The sequence below is a fragment of the Schistocerca serialis genome, chromosome 1, assembly GCF_023864345.2.
Source record: "Schistocerca serialis cubense isolate TAMUIC-IGC-003099 chromosome 1, iqSchSeri2.2, whole genome shotgun sequence".
In the NCBI taxonomy this organism is placed as follows: domain Eukaryota; kingdom Metazoa; phylum Arthropoda; class Insecta; order Orthoptera; family Acrididae; genus Schistocerca; species Schistocerca serialis.
Window position 1 is genome coordinate 988,842,933 of NC_064638.1, and position 7,360 is coordinate 988,850,292.

Genomic DNA, 7,360 nt, shown 5'->3' on the forward strand with positions numbered 1-7,360 from the left:
CTGGTTTTCCACGACAAGAAACTCGGTGACAACAGTCTGCTTGGAACGCACCTCCGTTACAGACGCCATTTTGAAGCTTTGTATGGTACCGCTGCCTATCAGAATTTCATGCAGCCGTAAGCGCTGTAGCGGGAATATTCTACGACTTCCCACAACAAATTTCTTATTTGTTCAACCGAATTTTGCAGAGAAAAATGTCTGTTGTGTTATCTGTTAAGCACCCCTCGTACATCGACATTCGAAGGGACCGCACTGTGCTCGTTATCCTCGCGAGCTGTGTAGTCTTGGCGAATGTTTTCTGGTTGGACGGCAGCAGTGGGCAGCTCCCCGGCCGGCACAGTATCCCGGCTCCGGTCAATTAATCACGCCGCGGGCCCGCCGGTGCACCGTGTTAATTTAGGCTGCTCGCCACAGCGCCGGTTTCCCGTGGCCGGAGAAGAACCGCAGCGGGGAAAGCGCCGCAGCGCCACTCTCTCTTCCGGCAGGCTTCCCTGCAGCGGCCAACGGAGCTTCCGGGGCCATCGATCATGCAAAACTCAATTCGTGATCTTCGCCAGTGATAGCCAAGTCCCGTGCAGAGAAGCAATCAAGCGGATACGATGATTCTAGATTTTCGAACTGTGTTCGGTTTGGTATCAAGCCGAGACGTGACAAATAAATCAACAACAAATAGGATTAGAAGAAAACAAGAAGACTCGACTAGAAAATATTGACCCTAGAAAACATCACGTTAATACTGTTAACGATGGAAGTCCGCTAATTTCTTAAAGAATGCCATATACACGTATTAATGAAGGAAATAAATTTCCCGAATGAGTTTGCTGTCATTTTGGATATTTCATGAATAAAGCTGTCTAGATCACGTAGTAGGAAGGACATTCAGTGCTTAATGCTGCATATTTTTTCTTGGCAAATTTCGGTTGACAAAATGAGGAATTTGCTGTGGGACATCATGGAATACTGCCGCTTCTGTCCCTGTTGTTTGTTCAAGTTCCAATAGCTGGCGGCGCTCTAAGTAGCCTTCAAAATGGTGTCTTTAGCGGAGGTGCGTACCAGAGCGAGCGCTGTCACTGAGTTTTTATTTTCATTTTTTTTAATTTTTTTTTCTTGGGGGCGGAAAACCGCAACTTCACAGATATTCGTAAGTGCTTGCCGAATATTTAGGTATATCTGGCAGCGAAAAAAAGCACGATGATCCGTTGGTTGAGCCGTCAGTCGTCGCAACATGGTCACGTGCTGGTCGGCTGCACACCGCTGTGACTCTTGCATTGTTAAAACGAGCGGACACTCTCATATTAGGTGATTGACGGATAACACTCAAATACCCCGCTGCTCAACTGAACGTCCCTGTTGGTAGTGCTGACATATTCGAGCACATGGTGGGGCCCTGAGAGGTGTCTGCCGGAAAAGTGTGTGAAATCTTATAGGACTTAACTGCTACCGCTCGGCTAATCCCGCGCGGCGACTCCTAACAGATCAACATAAAGGGCAACAGAAGACCATCTGCTCGGAATTTTTTGCGCTTTTCGATGCTGATCGTGACAGTTTTCAGTCTAACATCATTACTAGTGGTGAAACGTGGGTTCAGTACTTCTAAACGGAAACGAATCGGCAACATGCGAGCACACAGGCTTTCTAAGTGATGTTGCTTAAGGCCGTCGCATTGAGCGAAGATTACGTTTAAAAGCAGCGATTTGTTGCGAAAAGAATGGAGAATAATATGGTATATTGGAATTCTGAATAAAACCAACCTGCTTTGAGAAAAACCGAGTATATTTCTCTATTTATGTCATTTCAGGTACTGCCATCCAAAGATCAAAATTTAGAAATTACAGAGAAACGTTCAGTATCGTTATCAACAATAAATAAGTCTAAACATAAATAAACAAATGTATCAAGCGATCTAGGCAGGTATGTTCACAAAATAGGCCACATCTGGCTGAAGTCAGACTTGAGTATTCAGCTGCCGCAGAGTTAAGGAATTTCGAAGAAGCTGATTGCAGCGTTTCACCCGCTGCTCCATATAGTCCCAAACATTAGCTGTTGGACTAAAATCAGACGATCTAGAGGGCCTCATGAGCAGTATTGTGCCTCATTATTCGGCAATCCTGCGGAGGATTATGTAGTAGCAACTCGCTGCAACAAATGTCAGGATTATAATGGTGGGGCACAGAACTGCACCAGGATAGAAATCAGTCGACCTCACTATGGAGACAGCATGCATGAGAAGGTAGATTGTGGAAAGAGCAAACAGCCACGCGTGTTTACCGTGTTTGAGAAGAGTAAGATCGTGTAATGCAGGTGGAAATGACGCACCTACATATCAGATCTTCCTGGAGGGACTTATCCTACACATTGAGTACGGGTGATAGACTTATACTTCTTGATAACACAGCACTATGAGATGAGAAGATGCACTGCTTGACAAAAATGTGAAGTAATCAGAATACATGGTCGGATGTCAATGTAACATTTCACATGTATAGAAAATGGGTGGGTGTCTAAATGATTAGAGTTTCAGTTATCTGTGACAGTAACAACAGACTTTTCGGTTCTCTGTGACAGTAACAACAGACTCCAGAGTCCACTGGTGTTGTTCTTGTTGACTGTTGCTGCTGGGCCTGGTATGATATGTATTGGGCGTAAAACGGAACTCGAAGGTGCCACGTACTCAGAGTCAGGGCAAGTTGGTAGGGTTGTGCAGTGTTCCGATTTTTGGGACGTTCAGATGTGACTTTGGGCCAATGTTGGACTACATGGGAGCGTGCGGGCGGGCATACTCGTCGTCACTGTACCTGCCGACCAAGTCTGACCACCATCGGAGATGATCGCTGTATTGCTCAGCAAATACATCGTAACCCCTTCACATCAGCGCCTGCCCTCCGAGGACAAGTAACCGATCTCTGCAACATTCTGTGTCATCGCCCACCTCTGTCCGGAGACTAGCAGCAGCTGGATTAAGGAATTCTGAACCCATGCGTAAGCTGTCGTCGACACTAAGATGGATCCGTCGGATCAGTCTCACATAATCTGAGTCTGTTCAACTTCATTTTGTTGTGCTGCCACTAGTTATCTACGTGCGGATGTAGTATTTAAAATGATATTTTTGTACTTGTGCCTTGGATAAATGAAGTAGTCGTTGGTCATCAGGACTGACATTGTAGTGGGACTCGTCACTGAAGACAGTTCTACACCACTCAACGAGATTCCAGGCCGAAGACGTGTGTGGACACTTCTCGGATAGGGGTGGGTTACAGACTGACTGTCACCCGCCATACGACATTACAGCCTGGAGTGAAGGTCTAGGGTGCCATTTCTTTTCATGGTAGGATCCCTTTGACGAAAGAGTTCACTGGTGAACAATCGGGTATTAGTGTCCAGCGGGCACAATATTTCGGCAAGCTACTACATAGCCATCATCAGGTGCCCTGACGAATGACCGCCGAGACGTCGGCGCTGGCACCGGGCTTTTATCTCCTTCCCCCCTTCAGATGATCCCAGCGCGGTCCTCGCTCAGGCGCGGAGCGTCCAGCATCCGTTCCGTTCGCGGTCTGCACCCAGGTTCGCGTGCGGCGGCATCTTCTTAGTATCTCTGCCTGTTCTTCAAGTCAGTTCGTGTGGGGATGTCTTCTTTCTTGTTTGAATCAGATTCAAAGAGGGTTCCCAGGCCTTACTAAGGATGTAACAGCTCTCTCGATTGATCAGCGGTTCCCGTACTCGAATTTTAATAGATTCTTTAATGACACAGTCTCAGTATTTGGACATCTCTGTTAGGACCTTGGTTTGGTCGAAATTCATTCTGCGTAATTTCGAGAGGCAATGTTCAGCAACTGCCGACTTGTTGGGCTGGTGAAGTCTGGTGTGACGTTGACGTTCTTGGCAACGATCTTTGATTGTACACACCGTTTGATGTGTGACATTGACGTTCCTGGCAACGATCTTCGATAGTACGCACCGTTTGACGTGTATAATTGAGGCCATATTCACAGGGATCTGGTAGACTCCGGATTTCCGTAGTCTTAGAAGGTCCTTGACATTACCAAGTAGTTCCTGCGTCTTAATTGGTGGGCGGAATACAGTCTTCACTTGAAGTGTTTGAAGAAATCGACCTATCTTACACGATAAAGCGGCACTGACCGGAATACATGCTAACATGCTATGCCACCACCCTACTGTCTTTCCTCTCTGCTTTCTCCGGTTGTACGGTAGGTGTGGGATGTAGAGCTTTCGGAATTTGTTTCTCTGTATGTCATTTTTTCGGAAAACTGACCTCAGATGTTCAAGTTCTTGGTTAAGGCTCTCAATGTCAGATAGAGGCCTGTGAACCAATGTTTTGCGGACGCCGTTCCTCTGCGCTGGATTGTGGCAGCTGCTTGCGTGTAAGTGTAGGTCGGTGTCCCTATTTCTACGGTACACACTGTGGCCCAATGTGCCGCCCACTCTTCTTTTAACCAGGACATCCAGAAAGACGAGCACTCCACCCACTTCGACTTCCATGGTAAACGTGATGTTCTGCTGAATTGAATTGAGATGTATGAGGAAACATTTCAGCTGGCCTCTACCATATTGTGACACAAGACAAAGGTGTCGTCGGCATAGCGGAATCCAGGGCTTCCTCCTCGAAATATTCCATGAACAATTTGGCGACGTTTGGTGAAAGAGGACTCCTGACGGCTACTCCTTCCGTCTGCTCTTCGTATCCACCATCGAAGAGAAAGTATGTAGACGTCAGGAAGTGCCTAAAAAGGTTGGTTGTGTCTGTGTCAAATTTTTGACCAATACGTTACAAGGATTCCTCCAACGGCACCCTCGTGAAAAGAGACAACATCTAAATTGACAAGAATGTCCGAATCACGATATCTGAAGTTCTTAGAGACCCGACAATATCCACTGTGTTGTGAGTATGATGTGGACATTTTCCGACCTAAGGGCTAAGCATTTTGCAAGTAAGTACGTCGGAGCGCCATAGTTGCTGACAAACGGGCGTAAGGACACTCCTTCTTTGCGTACCTTAGGGAGTCCTTAAAGTCTCGGTGGAATACATGCTCTCTGTCTTAGCTTCTTCACAACATCGTCTGGTTAGCCTAATTCTTTGAGAAGAGTCATGGTCTTCCTCTCAACTCTCTTGGTAGGATCAGTGTTGATCTTCCGATATGCGCTGTTTTCTAGCAAGCACCGCATTTTCTCAGTGTAATCCTCAGTGGCCTAGATCTCAGTTACATTTCCTTTGTCGGCTGGTGAGACCACGATATCTGGGTCTTCTCCAAGCTCTCGTATGGCCGCCGTCTCCCTGCTACAGATGTTCAGTTTCACTGGTTTAGTTCGCGTGAGAGCACGACAGGTTTCGCGACGTACTTCTTCAGCTTCTTTAGGTGGAAGCCGTGCAGCAGCCTGTTCCCCTGCGATTAAACAATCTAACTAGATTCAAGTACGAGAACCACTGATTAGTCTAGACAGAGGTTACATCCTTAGTAAGTTCTGGGAACCCACTTTAAATGTGATTAAAAGGAGAAACAAGGCATCCCACCACGAACTGAATTCGAGAACAGGCAGAGATACAAAGAAAACGCCACCGGCACGCATTCTTGGGCGTTCGGAACACCTGGAAAGGGGGGGGGAGGTGTTGGGGGGAGGAGATGGAAGCCCGACATCTGCGCCTCGGTAGTCAGTTCGTCAACGCATCTGATGATGGCAACGTGGCCGCTTGCCGAAATATTGCGCCCGTTGGACACTAATACCCGGCTGTTCACTCTTTCGTCATTAAGTACATCGGGAGAAACAGAAGAATCACATCACATAGCTATACGGGGAGGAGATGTATTGCAACATGGATAGTCTTGACAATCTGCGCCACCGGGGAAACCGTTTACTGACTACATCTGCATTCCTTACAGGATGCCGTGAAGAGCTTGTGGTGCCCAAGTTCGCCTAGGTAACGTATGGCATCATTTCAGCGGCAGCAAAAAGAATCAAGAAACGTGCCAACTTGGCCATGGTTAGTGAAAGAATAAGTTTTATTCGTTGGTGTCTAGACACGACACGACTAACAGATATCTAATTATTTACTTTATTATTTTTCTCCTGTTTTTAATTTAATGATTTCTTTGGCTGCTTGAGTAATTTTTCCTTACTTAACTTATATGTGTTCTTTTTCTTATACTACATCTACAGCTGGCCATTCCGGTCAACATCTGGACGCAGGAGTAGTCTAATTAATCAACAAATTACGATGTATTATCCTTGAGAGTGGCTGACAGTTGTACAGGATTTCCTTTAATTTCTCTTAATGCATGATTCATTTATTCTGGTTGTTAGCAGAGAGTGAAAACAGAGGGCTCACAATTTCTACTCTCCTTGGCCTGTCTTCAGAAGCAAAGGCGGCTGACTGGACGTGCCCTAGAGGGTAGCACCGGTAACCTGAGTCCTGTAAGCGGTCGTCAACTGTCATATTCACTGCGGCAGAGAGCGGCGTTCGTGTTTGACAGAATTAGCCACACTCATAAAGTAACGCATTTGCGTGCTGATTTCAGTGAACTCGTCCTGTCCTTCGCTATTTGATGAATATTGTCACGTAGAAGAAGGTGTAATTAGCTGAATGACGAACACTACCTTCACTTAACGAAGGTGTATTCAACGCTTGCACATACAAGAGCGCCTCGGGCCACGGAGTTAGATTTAGTATAGTTTATGATCAAGAAACGTATTTTTTATAAATACAACAAAACCCTTTGCACTCTGACAAGAAAAAAATGAGAGCCCAGCTTACGACACTTATATTTTCTAACTTCCAATAAAGTAATTCCTTGCAGGTAATACACGAATAAGAGACGATGTTGGCGGCTTAGTCTTGTGATGATCTGTAGATGAAACAACCAATTCGTGTGGGAGATTTTTTACCCCGTTTCATTGTCTCCAGGATATTGGAAGAAATAAACCACTAAATGATTGGCAGGGTTGTTCGTTATGCATTTCTTGTTTTGCGCTTTGTCAATTTCTTCACGCAGTATCATACCTCCCTTCTCATCTTCCTCTGCGTCCTCTTCCATTTCCATAATATTGTCCTCAAGTATATCTCCCTTGTATAGACGCTCTATATAGTCCATCCAACTTTCTGCTTTGCTTTTTTTGCTTAGGACTACACTCTACAAGTGGTTCTCTTCCCTCATGAGATCTCTCTAATTTTCCTGTAGCCAGTATCTGTCTTACCCCTAGTGTTATATACTTTTACGTCCTTACATTTCTCCTCTAGCCATTCACACTTAGCCAGTTTACACTAGCAGTTGAGCTCATTTTTTAGATGTTTGTATTCCCTTTCGCCCAGTTCATTTATTGAGTTTTTATATGTCCTCCTTTCATAGAT